Source organism: Gallinula chloropus (genome assembly GCF_964237585.1).
Source record: "Gallinula chloropus genome assembly, chromosome: Z".
NCBI classification, from domain to species: domain Eukaryota; kingdom Metazoa; phylum Chordata; class Aves; order Gruiformes; family Rallidae; genus Gallinula; species Gallinula chloropus.
Window position 1 is genome coordinate 62,425,455 of NC_140089.1, and position 14,746 is coordinate 62,440,200.

A 14,746-nucleotide genomic window follows, 5' to 3' on the forward strand; every position below is an offset into this window, starting at 1 on the left:
TGCATTTATATGCGTCTCTGAAGAAACCAGATCATTACTCAGAACTCCTCTCAACAGCTGGCCAGCTGGTTGTTCCCAAAAACATTTCAACTGTGAAAAGGAGATGCTACAAGCTCATTAAAAACAAGAGCCCACAACAGACTAAAAGAGGCACTTTAAGGAAGTGAAAAGACAAAAACCGAAGCACTGAAGAACAACCACAGTGGAAATAACTCCTTGAAAGCTCTTGGATTCAAGTGTTCCTTGTCAAAATTGTGTCAAATTAAGATGAACAAGAGCTGCTGGACTCCACTGAGTGCTTTTCAGGTAAGGCTCTTCTAGATCTATGTTTCTGAGCATAATTTTCAAGCTGCAGCTCAAACTTTTCACAAGCATGAGCTACCACAAGCTCACAATGAACCTGTTCTGAAAGAACACTAGGTTCTCTTGATCTATCCTGCTTCAGTTTCCAGGAACTCATAGCCAGCTCAAAAACTCAAGCTTTTCACAGGAGACTTACAATTCCTAGTCTCCACTATAGCAACTTTGAACATGATGTTCAATAAAGTCAGGTGCAGGGTCCTGCACCTGGGTCAGGACAATCCCCATTTTCCATACAGGTTAGGAGAAGATGTGCTTGAAAGCAGCCCTGAGGAAAAGGACTTGGGAGTGCTTGTGGATGAGAAGCTGGACATGAGCCACCAATGTGCATCTGCAGCCCAGAAGGCCAATTATATCCTTGGCTGCATCAAAAGAAGTGTGGCCAGCAGATAGAGAGAGGTGATTCTGCACCTCTGTTTTACTCTGGTGAGACCTCACCTGGAGTATTGTGTCCAGCTTTGCAGCCCTCAACATAAGAGAGATGTGGACCTATTGGAATGCACATCCAGAGGAGGGCCACAAAAACAAAGGGCTGGAGCACCTCTCCTACAAAGACAAGCTGAGAGAGTCCAGTTGTTCGGTTTGGAGAAGAGAAGGCTCCCAGGGGACCTTATAGCAGCCTTCCAGTACCTGAAAGGTGCCTATAGGAAAGCTGGGGAAGAACTGTTTACAAGGGCATGTAGCAATAGGACAAGGGATAATGATTTTAAACTAGAAAAGGGGACATTTAGGTTGGGTATTAGGAAAAAATTCTTCACTATGGGGGTGGTAGATCACTGGAACAGGTTGCCCAGAGATGTAGCAGAGGCCTCATCCCTGGAGACATTCAAGGTCATTATTATTACAATTACATTCAGAAGATGACAGGTGGTTAAAACTATAGTGCATAATTTTACCTGCTTCTTGCACTCAGTTTTCTACAGTAGCAATTCTTTCAGCTGCACACAGCTGAAGGCTTGGTAAGGTACAATAAAGTGATCAGCTTCACAGACAATGCAGCTGGTGAGCTCACCAAAACATGGTGGGATCAAAGAACACCAGATGAGCTAGGGACACAGATAACTAGAAGGAACTTTACCTTGCCTTTCTCAAGGAAAAGGTAGGGTGGAAGGCAGTTGACAATAATACCACAGGCATCAAGAATAAGTTCAAAGGAAATAATCAGGGCTGTCACACAACATGGTTGGTCCTTGGTTGTGATAAAGTCATTACTGAGCGTCAGTCTGTGTCCAGTCATTTTGTTAAGAGGTATTTCAAGCTACCATCCCAGATGGCAGACACCATTCTCAAAAATACAGCAGCAGGGGTACATACTTCCATGTGCCCACGCAAAACAGCACCAGTGCTTCCTCGTCTTTACAAAGGTGACACAGACTACCCCAATCTAGCTCACAGCTGGACTCAGCAGTGAATATGTGTCTTCATTGTTCCACCTTCAGGGGAGAGGGAAAAAGGCACATATGAACTGAAACAAGAAAACTGGAAGTAAACTTCTTCCTCTGAAAAATATGCATTCAAGAGACAAATTCAAAGCTAGCATCAATATGACGAAGATGCTAGGCAGGAGTCAGGCAGGCATCGTGTGGGCTGTTCCAGCCACAAGGGGAAAACTATAATTAGCAAGGTCTGGTATCTCTTGCTTATGTAGAAGACTTGTTCCCAAACCAAAGAAGAATAAAACATCAAGAGAGCATACCATTGCTCAGAGCCCTCAAGAATCTGTTCAGACACCTGCAGACTTTTATCCCTCTTCTCTGTTATTTTCCATTGGGACCACAGAAATGGACAGCAGCTTAGGGCACACCATCTTCCCCTAAGTGAATTGCTTCTTCCCACTGTCAATACCTAATGCCATCAGAACCAATATTTAGCAAACTCCAGCAACCAGAGCATGCTCTTGAGCCACTCTGTCTGAAAGCCTTTGCTTTCAGCAGTCTTGTACTTGCAGATGGTTCGTTTTTGTTTCTTACTATTGCCTCAGCGGAGTTCGATCTATCGCAGCTGAAAAAAAAAAAACCCATTGGTTAACATGGGCATTCATTATCTGTCAGTGAACATGTTACCACAGGACTGAAGTTCTATGCCTGAGAACATTAGCAAGAACGTCTGTACTAGTGGAAAGGAATTCACATGCCACCTCCTCCCTGGTGTTATCCTGTCTTTATCTCCATCATCAACCATCCTGACATCCTTCCAAGAACGTACACAATTCTGTGTATGTACCACATTCCCTCTGCTTCTCACTGTAATACGTATTTGTAAGATTCAAACTTCTAAGCTATTGTCGTGGTTTTACCCCGACTGAGAGCCGAGATGACACCAAAGGAATAGGCAAGGGAAAGGAAAAGGAAGGGGCAAATAACCCCAAAACCAAGAAACTAAAAGGCCCGTGGGTTGGGATAAGGATAGTTTACTAAGATAACAGAAAGATAAAATATAACAATGCTAACAGGACTTCAGAGCAAAAATATATGAAGCTGTTGATACAGAATACAGTTTCTTACTGAACCCACAACTCAGGCCGTGCCACCCAGAGCCGTCCTGGAACCCGACTGTCCTCGAAGCCGCCCCTCTGCTCTACTCCCATCAGCCCCCCGTTATACTGGGCAGGACGTAACTGGCATGGAATACTCTCTTTGGCCAGTTTAGGTCACCTGTCCTGGCTTCGCCCCTCCTTTCTCATGAAGAGCTGAGAAAGCCCTTGACTGTCTGACAACTAAAACCATCGGGGTGTTATCAGCACTGCTTTCATTTTAACTCTCAAACACAGCATTTCATCTGCTGCTATAAATGAAGTTAACTCCATCCTGACCGAAACCAGGACAGCTATATCCCCTAGTACCTAGGCTATACTGTTAAAGATGCAACTGTGAGAAGTGATGTTCAAGCCAGAAAGCCTTTCTATTTGCAGCACTGCAACCTACAAAGGGACTAAATAAAAGATTGGTCTCCTAGCAATACATTTACTAACCTAAACATGTTTCGCATTTTTAGACCTGGTGTACTGTAAGTACGAAGTCCATGAGGGTTAACACAGCATTTCATAACATTCAAAGCTCATCAGTGCTCAGGGAAGGCCCGTGCAGCAGCAGGCTCACCACCACTGATATGCTCCAACTTTGGAACAGGCTGTGTTCTGGCACTGCCTCAGGGGCTACTGATTTGACAGAGACCACACCTTCACCAATTATTCTTTCTTTTCAGTGATCCACAGAATTGAAGGAACCTATTTAACCACCACCCATGTCGAGTCTGTTTTCTCTGTGACATTAATTGTGGAATGATCTCCTTGACTTCTAAGCCTCCCAACATGTATTTATTCTCCTGTCCCACTTAAAAGCAGAGTGATACAGTAACTTCAGTGTGCATCAGGACTCTAGCCAGCATGAAACCAGCACATCAACCTGACACAAAACAAGTATCTGCACTTAAGCAGAAAGACAAAGTTTCTGCCTCATGCCTGCTCACAAGTATCAGCTGGCAGGATCTCCACACAACATGCTAGTTTTCCAAATTTCTCATTATTAATACTGAAAACTCCACAGCCCATAAGACCTTAAAGACCATTCTTTAACTATAGCCTATGAATAGAGCATTAGCACATATATAAAATCAGCAAGTTAGTGTATTTTTCCTCCCATTAATGCCAGTAAAATCTTTTGCTCTAGCTCCCAGAGTAACCCACTTTCACAGGCTGGATTTAACACCACATAAGCAGGATAGCAATGCTACGTCAATGAGTGTCTCAGGCAAGCTGATTCCCCTTGCTTTAAGAGGGAATAATCCACCCTGCCTCAAAATATATTTAAAACACCCTCATACATCACATAAAGGAAAGCATAAAAGAACATGCACAACTGCATGTCTACATATATTTGCACACATATGCATGCACAAAGCCATCTTTTGTTGAGGGAGGCCTGTGCTTCTGTAGCACAGCGATTACTATTTTCAGACATATTTGTAAAGGTGTGTGTATGCGTAACACATCTTACAGATGTGCACAGCTACCCTATGTACATTGCAACTGCAGCAACACATACACTACTAGAATCGATGCCCCCACAAAATACGGGAGGCCCGAGCTAACACGGAAGGGCCTGTGCCAAAACTCACACCAAACTTGGCATCATACGCGCCTCTGCTCGCATCCCGCATCCCCGGGCCCCGCGGCAGGCGGAGGCCAGGCGAGGCAAGGGGCGGTGGGCCCGGCCCAGGGGAGCCCGGCCGGCCCCACCGCCCGATGGCTCGCCTCCGCCCATACCCGCAGCCCAGCAACCCCCTACGACTGCGAGCTGGGGGCCGCCACGGCGCGCCGCTCGGCCCTGCGATGGCCGCGGAGGCCGGGCGTTGCCCCCAGGGAAGAAGAGCGACGCACGCAGCGAGTAGCGGCGGGGCTGCCGCCAGACACCTGGCGCAGGGGCCGGGTGCGGGCGCGGACGACGGACTGCGGGGGGAGCAGCCCCTCGAGCCTGCCCGCCCACCCGCCTGCCTCCCGCTAAGCAGCAGGCCCCGTGCCCACCGGCGCGGCCGGCCGGAGCAGCGCGAGCCCGTCTTTCCCCGGTGGCTGCAGGCGGCCGCCCGGGTATCCCACCCGCCCGAAGGAGGGACAGGCCCACCAAGGCTGCGCGGGGAAGGCGGACGCCTCAGTACGCTATCCCTCACGCCCTACCCCGACTCACCTCAGCCGGCCGGGTAGCCCACCGCGGCGGCGGTGGACGAAGACACAGGCGGCGCCGAGATGAATGGAAACGACAAATGAGGCGGGCAAGCTTCCTGACAGCAGCCACGACACTCCCCAACTTGCCTCCGCCTTCACGCGGTCCTGCTGCCCGACTCCTGATATCCCATCCCACGGCGGACTCCCCGCCCCTCGCCGCTGACGCACTCCAGCTGCTACGCATCGAGCCGCCGCCGGTCGCCCCGCGCCGCCCGCCATGGCGGCTCCCGGCGTTCCCGCAGCATCGGCCCCCGACATGACGGGTAGCTGTGTACCCGCACCATCGGCCCCCGCCGCGGCGGTTCGCCTGGTACTTGCGTCATTGCTCACCGCCGCCGCTGTTGGTGTAGTGGTCCCTGCACCACCACCCCTCACCCTCTCCGTGGCGGCTGGTGTGGTACCCGTGCCATCGCACAACACGGCGGCAGCCCTGGTCTTTGTTCCCTAGTCAGCCTGGATGGTTGCGGTGGTACCTGCGCCATCGCTCACTGCGGTGGGAGCGATGGTGTCTGCTCGCTGGCCCTGGCATACAGGGGGCACCTGGGGCTGCCATGAAGATCAGTGGTACCCCTCAGGGGGAAGAGCAAGGCCACACGCACTCCTCTAGCACTGGGCAGCTCACCATGGGGCTAGGGCTGAAATAGGCCCCTTGCAAGAAAGGTGGCTTCATGGCCCTTGCTGCCTCTCTCTATCCAAAAGATACCCACACTGTAGGCCATCCCAAGTCCTCAGCACGCTCCCGCTGACCAAGCTGGGCAGGTGGCTGAATTGAATTACTGTAAGGAGTGGGTTTGCCAAAGGAAAACAGCTAGTCCTGTTCCCTGGTACTGGGCATGGCACCCAAGTATCTACCCCTGAGATGACCTGTGTGTCAGGGAGCTGAAGAGCAACAAAGTCAAACAAGGGTCCCTGCAAGAGAACCCTTGTCTCTGACTATGCAAGGTACCCTTACTTTATGGCATATGATCCTTTGCTCTGAGCTGGGGAAATGCTAGGTACACACCTGTGGTGACATTGGTGGGACAGAAGAGCCTGGCCACAAAATGGGATCACTGCCCAGTGTGCTGGGCAGCTGTCCTTCCATGGACCTATCAATGCTATCTACCAAAGATAGGTTTGTTGCTCCAGAGGCCAGAGGACTAGGGGTTTTATTAAAACAGGTGTAAAGAAAGGTGTAAAAAAGGAATGCGCATCTTGCAGTTCCTTTAACTGACAGGTTGGTTTAGAGCATATCAATGAGCTATGACAGGTGTTTTTATCCTTCAGTGTTCTCTTCTTTAGCCTCTCCTGATATCCATAAAGTACAAACTTCACAGGGACAGGAGGGTGTTTGAGTTAGTGCTCAGACACTGTTTAGTTTAGGGTTAAGTGCACTGACTTGCTTTGCTAACAGCTCTACTGAAGAAAGGCCGAAGGACTGGTGAAGAGCAGGCTTTGCTCAAAAGTACCCTTGGAGAAGAGCTGAAAGGCTGATTGCCCTGGCTTCGTCCCCTCCTTTCTCATTGTCGTGGTTTCACCCGGCTGAGGGCCAAGATCCACGCAGCTGCCTGCTCCTTTAAAGAAAAGAGCAGGTTAAAGGAAAGGGGAGGGGGGGGTGAGAAGTAAGGGAAGGGAAAAGGAAGAGAAAGGGGCAAATAACCCCAAAATCAAGAAATTAAGAGGCCCGTGGGTTGGGATAAGGATAGTTTACTAAGATAACAGAAAGATACAATGTAACAATACTAACAGGACTTCAAAGCAAACATATATAAAGCAGTTGATACACAATGCAGTTTCTCACCAAACCATACAACTCAGGCCGTGCCACCCAGAGCCGTCCCAGAACCCGACCGTCCCCCCAGAACCGCGCGTCCCGGAGCCGCCCCAGGCCTTCCTCCCATCAGCCCCCGATATCCTGGGCAGGACGTAACTGGCGTGGAATACTCTCTTTGGTCAGTTGGGCCACCTGTCCTGGCTTCGCCCCTCCTTTCTCATGAAGAGCTGAGAAAGTCCTTGACTGTCTGACAGCAACTAGAAACATCAGGGTGTTATCAGCAGTACTCCCATTTTACTCTCAAACACAGCATTCATCTGCTGTTACAAATGAAATTAACTCCATCCTGACCAAAACCAGGACACTCATGAACAGAGAAATACGAAGAACTGAGAATGCCTTGACTGTCTGACTCAACTAAAAACATCACGGTGTTACCAGCACTGCTTTCATTTTAACTCTCAAACACAGCATTCCATCCACTGCTACAAAAGAAGTTAACTCCATCCTGACTGAAACCAGGACACTGATAAAGAGAAAACATCCTGCCTGGGCAGGTGCAAGAGCTGGGGCACTGCCAGGAAGGAATGAAATCAACAAGAACTGGGGGAAAGTTAAGGGTGGCAAAGGGAGATTTCTACCACACACCCAATTAAAGAACTAGGCAAATGACCTCTCCACAACTTCAGGGAGCATGCACGCTAATTTCAATGTGTTTGACCAATATTAGAGGATGCGGCAATTACTAACCAATTAGTGTCAATTTTGGCAGGTTTTTGTAATCCTGTAACACAATAAATAGGTTGTAAATTCTGCATGTAGTGGGGCTACTTCTGTGGAATTATAACTTAGTGCCTGTTTCTGCACAGGCATGGAATAAATCAAATACTTCTGCTCTGTGTGTGTGTGTATAGATATATGGGTGTATATAAATACACAGACACACACACATATATATACTGCACACCAAGAAATGACCCAACTTTTGGGACAACACTCCCACCACCCTTGGCAGCATGGACAAATAGTCGTGACATCCTTTGAAGAGCTGCATTTGCTCCAGTAAAAGTGATACCATTTTGTCATCTCTATTGATACTTGGTCCATCTCTGATATATGTCCATCTGATTTGTGTTAATATGGAATAATGTTGGGGGTGCATAATGACATACCCTTGTATGGCCATGTGCCTTGGAAGGGACAGTTTAAGATTTTTGCGTGTACTGAATGAAGTATGTTGAAGCAGCAACAAACTATATTGAAGACGTACAAAGCTTTGCCTAAAGGACCACGATGTTAGCAGGTTGTGTGCATTGTGATATCTCAGGAGAAACAACTTGTCTCTGAAGAAGGAGGTGACAAAGAGGAAGAGGGAAAGAAGAATAGGAAGGTCCCTCAAATCTGCCTCAAGTCTGCAGAACCAGCTGCCTGACTTTGTTAGCAAGACAAAAGCTAAAGCTCACCTAAAGGATGTCTTGTGGGGGTCGCCTGGTGGGCACTCCAGTTTAAGAGGGCATGCGTAGAAAGATCCCTGGAGGACATATAAGCCAGGGACTGGAACTGTACAGTGTGCATCCTGGTGGAGCGGAGACTCCCAGAGCACCCGGCACTGTCTGTGCACCCCAGCGCCATTTGCTTGCCTTTATTGGTTTAATAAATTGTTCAAATTGGTTATAATCCTGTTTGGGACCAAGTCATTTATCACACATCCATGTGACTTAGTAGCAAAAGACTGGGTGTTCTACTGTGGTGGGTTGACTTTGGCTGCCACCACATGCCCAACATGCTGCTCTGTCACTCGCCTCCTCAATAGGACAGGGCGAGAAAATACGACAAGAGGCTTGTGGGTAGAGGTAAGAGCAGCAAGAGATCCCGCACCAATTACTGTCATGGGCAAAACAGTCTCAACTCAAGGAAGTCAATTTATTATTTATTTCATTAATCAGAGTAGCATGATGAGATATAAGAACAAAACTTAAAACACCTCCCCACACCCCTCTCTTCTTTCTGGGCTCAACTTTGCTCCCTATTTCTCTACTTCCTCTGCCCCAGCAGCACAGGGTGGCCAGGAATGGATGTTGTGGTCAGTTCATCACATGTTGTCTCTGCTTCTGCTTCCTTCTGCTCTAGTGTGTCCCACAGGAGACAGTGCTCCACAAACGTCTTCTTCAGGTATTCAGCATGAGCTGCAGGTGATCCTGCACCAGCACCTGGAGCACCTCCTATCCCTCCTTCTTCACTGACATTGGGGTCTGCAGTGTCTCACATTTTCTCAGTCCTCTCTCCCAGCTGCTGTTGCAAAGTAGTTTCTACTCTTTCATAAATGTTATTCCAGAGGCACTACCCCTATTACTGTTTAGCTCAGCTTTGGTCATCAGTGGATCTGGCTTGGAGATAACCAGAAGAGGCTCTATCAGACACAGGGGAAGCTTCTGGCAGCTTGTCATGGAAGCACTGCACCCAGCTGCTGCCAAAATCTTGCCACGCAAACCCGATACACCCACAATATCATAACGAAGTTAGTTTATCTCTTCTGATATTCCTGTAGTAAGGTTAGAAACATCTTCTGTACTGATCAGATTATTCCACATGCAAAAGGATTTTTCTGTCATCAGAAACACGTAACAGAGCATGTACATGAACATCAACATGTAACAGAAATAACACTTCCCTTTCAATTTCCAATATCATCGCCTGAAATCTCCTCTTTTCCCTCCAAGTACTGCATGAATGTTGCTTTCCCATTCTGAGCTTTTTTTGCCTACCTCCTACTCTCTCAAAGACTCCATGTTCTGTCTTCTGGTATGAAAACATTTTTTGTGTGGTTTCAGTAAGTCTTACCAGGAGCTGAAGACTTTTAGAGCATTTGGGGATTATTTCATCAGCTGCTTTCATCTGCATCTTCCATTTCTTCACAAAATCTTCTTAATCCCCAAGTAGAGAATGGGCATTGATAGATAAACCAAAGGTACTGTAAATGAGCCAAATAGAAAACTGTCTTGTAAAAAAAAGTGGCAAAATGACCTGGGTTTGGCTGAGATAGGGGTTAGAACTAGTTGATCTTCAAGGTTCCTTCCAATCCAAAGCATTCTATGATTCTGTGACTTTCTTTCTAGTAGCCAGTATAGTGCTGTTTTGGGGATTTAGTATGAGAATAATGTTGATAACACAGTGACATTTTAGCTGTTGGTAGGTAGTTGTAGTGCCCACACTAAGTCAAGGGCCTTTTGGCTTCTCACCCCCTGCCAGGTGCAGAAGAAGCTGGGAGAGCACAGCCAGGACAGCTGACCCAGGCTGACCACAGGGATATTCTCTTTCATAGAACACTCTGCTCCATATACAACTGGGGAAGCGAGCTGGGATTTGGGATTACTGCTTGGAAACAGGCTGGACAAGGGACTGTGGGTTTTTTTCCTTACACATGTGTTGAGCAGTTGCATTTGTGCATCTTTTTTTTTATACATATATATTTATGATTAATAATAACTATAAATGTTATATTTATTGTATTTATTATAATTAGTTGTTGTTGCTGTTATTACTATATTTTTATTAGCTTACTATATTTTTATTAGCCCATGTCATGCTCAATTACCAGCTGGGCTAAAACCACAACAGTCTTTTTAGTTGACTAGCTTGGGGCCTGAAGGTTTGAGATAATGACAGATCTGACCAGAGCCTGTAAATACAAAGTTGTTATATGCATTCCTTATATTAGTTTAATTATCACTGCTCTGCTGGTCACTTTGTTGGGTTTTGGGGTTTTTTTTTTGTTCTCAGAGTTCTGCCATGTAACACCTGACTTGCTGTATGTTATCACTGGTTTTGTGTCACCTCTGGTTATTGCTCTGCTGTATGGTATAATAAAATTATTGGTAGACCAGTTTGGTATTTGTATTCAGCAGTGGCAGGCATCACACAGACTGGAGCAACAGTGGCATGGAGCAACAGCTCCATACATCTGGAACTATCCATCAGAAGCTATTAATAATTGCACTTTCTACTTGTTCTCCTTAGAGAGACAGTGTAGGGTCAGACAGCTTCCCTCACCTTCCCCTTCTTCTCCAGGCAAATTACAATAGCTCTTGGGAATGTTGTGTCCTTGGGATGTTCAGATTTATGTGCTTTCATTGCTCAGTCTCCTGAACCTGGTTCAGATCTTGTTTAGGGTTAAATAATACCATAAATAAACCCTGAGACAGGCACCGTGGCTACTCCAGCCCTGTGCCATGATCTACAGCTACTCCAACTCCTGCAGGAGGTGCCAATCGCTGTCACAGCAGTGCACCAGCAGCCCTATCGCACCAACCAAGACTCCAGTTCCCATCCAGAAGCTGATTCATCAAGTGGAGAGCCAGGGAGTGGTCAGCAGAACTCGCTCACACTTTAACTGTCCCATATGGACCAATCAAAAGTCTAACGGAGAGTGGAGGCTGACTTTACACTATTGTGTTCTGAATGAAGACATGCCACTGATGAGTGCTTCTGTGTTGGATATGCTGGAACTTCAGTACCAACTGGAGTCACAGGCAGCCAAGTGGTATGTCATAATTGATATTGCTAATGCATTTGATTTGTCTCGATCCCTTCAGCGGCAGAGTGTAGGCCACAGTTTGCTATCACATGGAGGGATGTCCGGTATACCTGGAGTCAGCTGTCCCAGGGGTGGAAACACAGCCTAACCATTTGCAGTGGGCTGGTCCAAACTGCACTGGAACTGGGTGAAGCGCTGAAGCACCTGCAATACATTGATGCTATCTATCATCATATGGAGCAATACTGCAGCAGAAGTTTTTGAGAAAGAGAAGAAAATAGTCCAAATTATTCTGAAAGCCAGTTTTGCCATAAAACAAAGTAAGGTGAAGGGATCACAGAATCATAGGGGTTGGAAGAGACCTCCAGAGATCATTGAGTCCAACCCCCCTGCCAAAGCAGGTTCCCTAGGACAGGTCACACGATAGGCATCTAGGTAGGTCTTGAGTATCTCCAGAGAAGGAGACTCCACAACTCCCCTGGGCAGCCTGTCCCAGTGCTCTGTCACCCTCACAGTGAAAAAGTTCTTCCTGTGCTCTAACTTGCAGCCATTGCCCCTTGTCCTGTCTCCACAGACCACTGAAAAGGGGCTGGCCATTTCCCCCTGTGTTCCACACTGAAGATACTTATAAACGTTAATCAGATCCCCTCTTAGCTGTTTTTTCTCAAGGCTGAACAGTCCCAGCTCACTCAGCCTTTCCTCACAGGGGAGATGTTCCAGGCCCTTAATCATCTTTGTAGCCCTTCTTTGGCCTCTATCCAAGAGATGCTTGTCTTTTTTATACCAGGGAGCCCAGAACTGGATACAATACTCCAGGTGGGGCCTGACCAGGGCAGAGTAGAGGGGGAAACACTTCAACAATTGTCTTTGTGACCTTATCAATCCCTGTCTTTTATTAGAACTGTGGTGGGTTTCTTTATGCCCACTGGTGATTTTCTGGCCTTTATTGAGACTTTCCCTTCTGCAAAACCGTCCTCCCTACCTGTTGTCCTCTAAGCACTCCCTCTTAAGACTGCTGCTGAGTTGCCAGTTGCAACTTTAGAAGGCTTTCCTAGCATCTCCTCAAAGAGTGCTCCCTTCTCTTCAAGCAGAATGCCATTTGATAGTGACTACAAGATATGAAGACTTGAAATCTGTATTCATTCACTTGAGAAACTCATTGAGACAGCTGCTCTCCTCAGATGAAAACTTCCTGTAGAGCAGGGATCACACAGCAGTGAGTGCCAATGGCATTTCTGACCTGTGCATGAGAATTTATATGCACACCCTCCCCAGCCACAGGGAAATCAGTGTATAGAAAAAAGTAGTACACAGGGAGAGCTGCAAGTGAACTTTAAAGACAATTTTTGCTGTGAATTTTGGGACTGGAAAAGCAGAAAATAATTTCCTTCTGAAAATGTGACTGTCCAGTAGGTGAGGTCCCTGCTTTTCAGGTGGGAAAAATAAAGTGCTAAGAACTAATTAGAACAATTACCAAATATGTGTTTTGTAGTAATAAATACAGATCAATATCTGAGGATGAAAGAAAGAGTTTGCTGTTTTCTAACTTTACATTAAAAACATGTTCAGCTGGAGCAGTTGTTTTCACTCTTTGCCACGTTGCAGGCCTCTGCTTTGCAATGTTCACTTCTATGTAGTAACACTAAGTCTAAGGACAGAAAACTTGTTTTGTTTTTTCCTAGTTATCCTTCAGAAATATTTTAAAAGTTGTCACAGAGCCACAGGGATACCTGTCCATGTTAAAAATCACTGTACTTGAAAAGTGAAAAGATAAGGCCGGGAGATGTTTCTACCTGCAAAAGTGCAGTACAGGCAACACTTGTGTCACATGCACGGCAATTTACAGTTCTTTAGGATGTATTGAAGCTGTGGGATGAAATCCTGACTTCAGAATTACCATTTGGCTGTGCTAATTTGTCTGTCCATCCATTTTCTCTTCTGCCATATTATGCCAATTCTGCCACAGGCGGAGAATCATCTTATCCATGGCCAGAAAATGGTTGCTGTTCAAAGAACTGGCAGTCTCTTGACAAGAAAGGAAGCATGAGTGTATGGGTGCTGTCAGAAGAAGCATGAGGTAACGGGGACACAATAGTGACATGCCCAACAGGGAGTGGTTTGAGCCTACCAGCAGTCTGCATATCTGCTATCAAATATCTGCAGCTACCACCAACAAAAAATGTATTATGAACGGATTTGAAGAGAGCCACAGAGAGCTGCTTTGGTATTTACTGAAAAAAACTCTCTAAATGCAAGGGAAGTGTGTATATTTCTGCCAGAAGTAGTAGAAATGTGGTAAAAATTTGTTTTGTTTTCTAAAAACAGAAAGGGTAGCCCCCGTGTAATTACCTGATACTCATCACTGGGCAAGGTATTCTCATGGGTAGTTACTATACATTAGTTAAATCCATATCAAGAATTGCTTCACTCTTACTTGTTCTTATCAAAATGTATTGAGATAAGATAAACAGAGCTTGCTTACCTTAATTTTATCTGTTCTTCATTATTCAAGTCATATCTTGTAAATTTGATTTTAGGTTTTCAGTGCAATTTAACTTCAGATTTTTCAATCTGTGCATTTTCCCAATCTCTTTACATGTGTGCACTGCACTGGGCCTCTCTAACTCCTGAAGCCTGCAACTAGTGAATGCGTGGTTGACTTTTTGCTGCACAGAGCAGATGGTATTTCATTTCACACTAGGAAAGCTGTAAGGGGCCATAAGCCTCGAAGCCACAAGGAACCATAAGTCATGGGGTAAGACAGGGGCCATGAGGCCAGGTTTCAAATTAACTGCATAATAAAAGCATTGTTGAGAGAGATGGGGGTAGGGGACATGCATCCTGCAGAGGCCAGACTACTGATTGCAGGCAGTCCTAACAGCAGAAGATGTGGAGGGTGAAACAATAAAGAATCAATGTGTTTGAGCAAGCAAAATTGGACAGTCTTAGAATGGTAGTGTCGTTTTTCAGCCTTTGTGAGTAGTCTTCTCTTGAGTTGCTCTGTGATGGTAGAGCCTTCCCAGAGATCTTTCTACATCTACAGTTCCATGTGGCACCTTCTTTGAACACAATCCCTGGTCTCTGCATTACTAATGCCCTTTTGCTATGAATAGCTGTGCTGACATGATTTAAGACCTGCACACTGTCTGTATAGTAGTATGTCTACCTGTGTGACAATCTCACATCTGACCAAAATATCAATATGGCACAAGAGGAGGTCTAGGTTGGTGGTTTAAAATGCAGTTCCACTTATGTGAGGTCAGAAGATCTCCACATATATGATATGACTACTCAAAAAAATGTAAGGAGGAGTTATCTAGATTTTATTCTCATTTTCTTTTGTGGTTTAGCCCCATTCAGAAAGTAAGTAATAACTTAC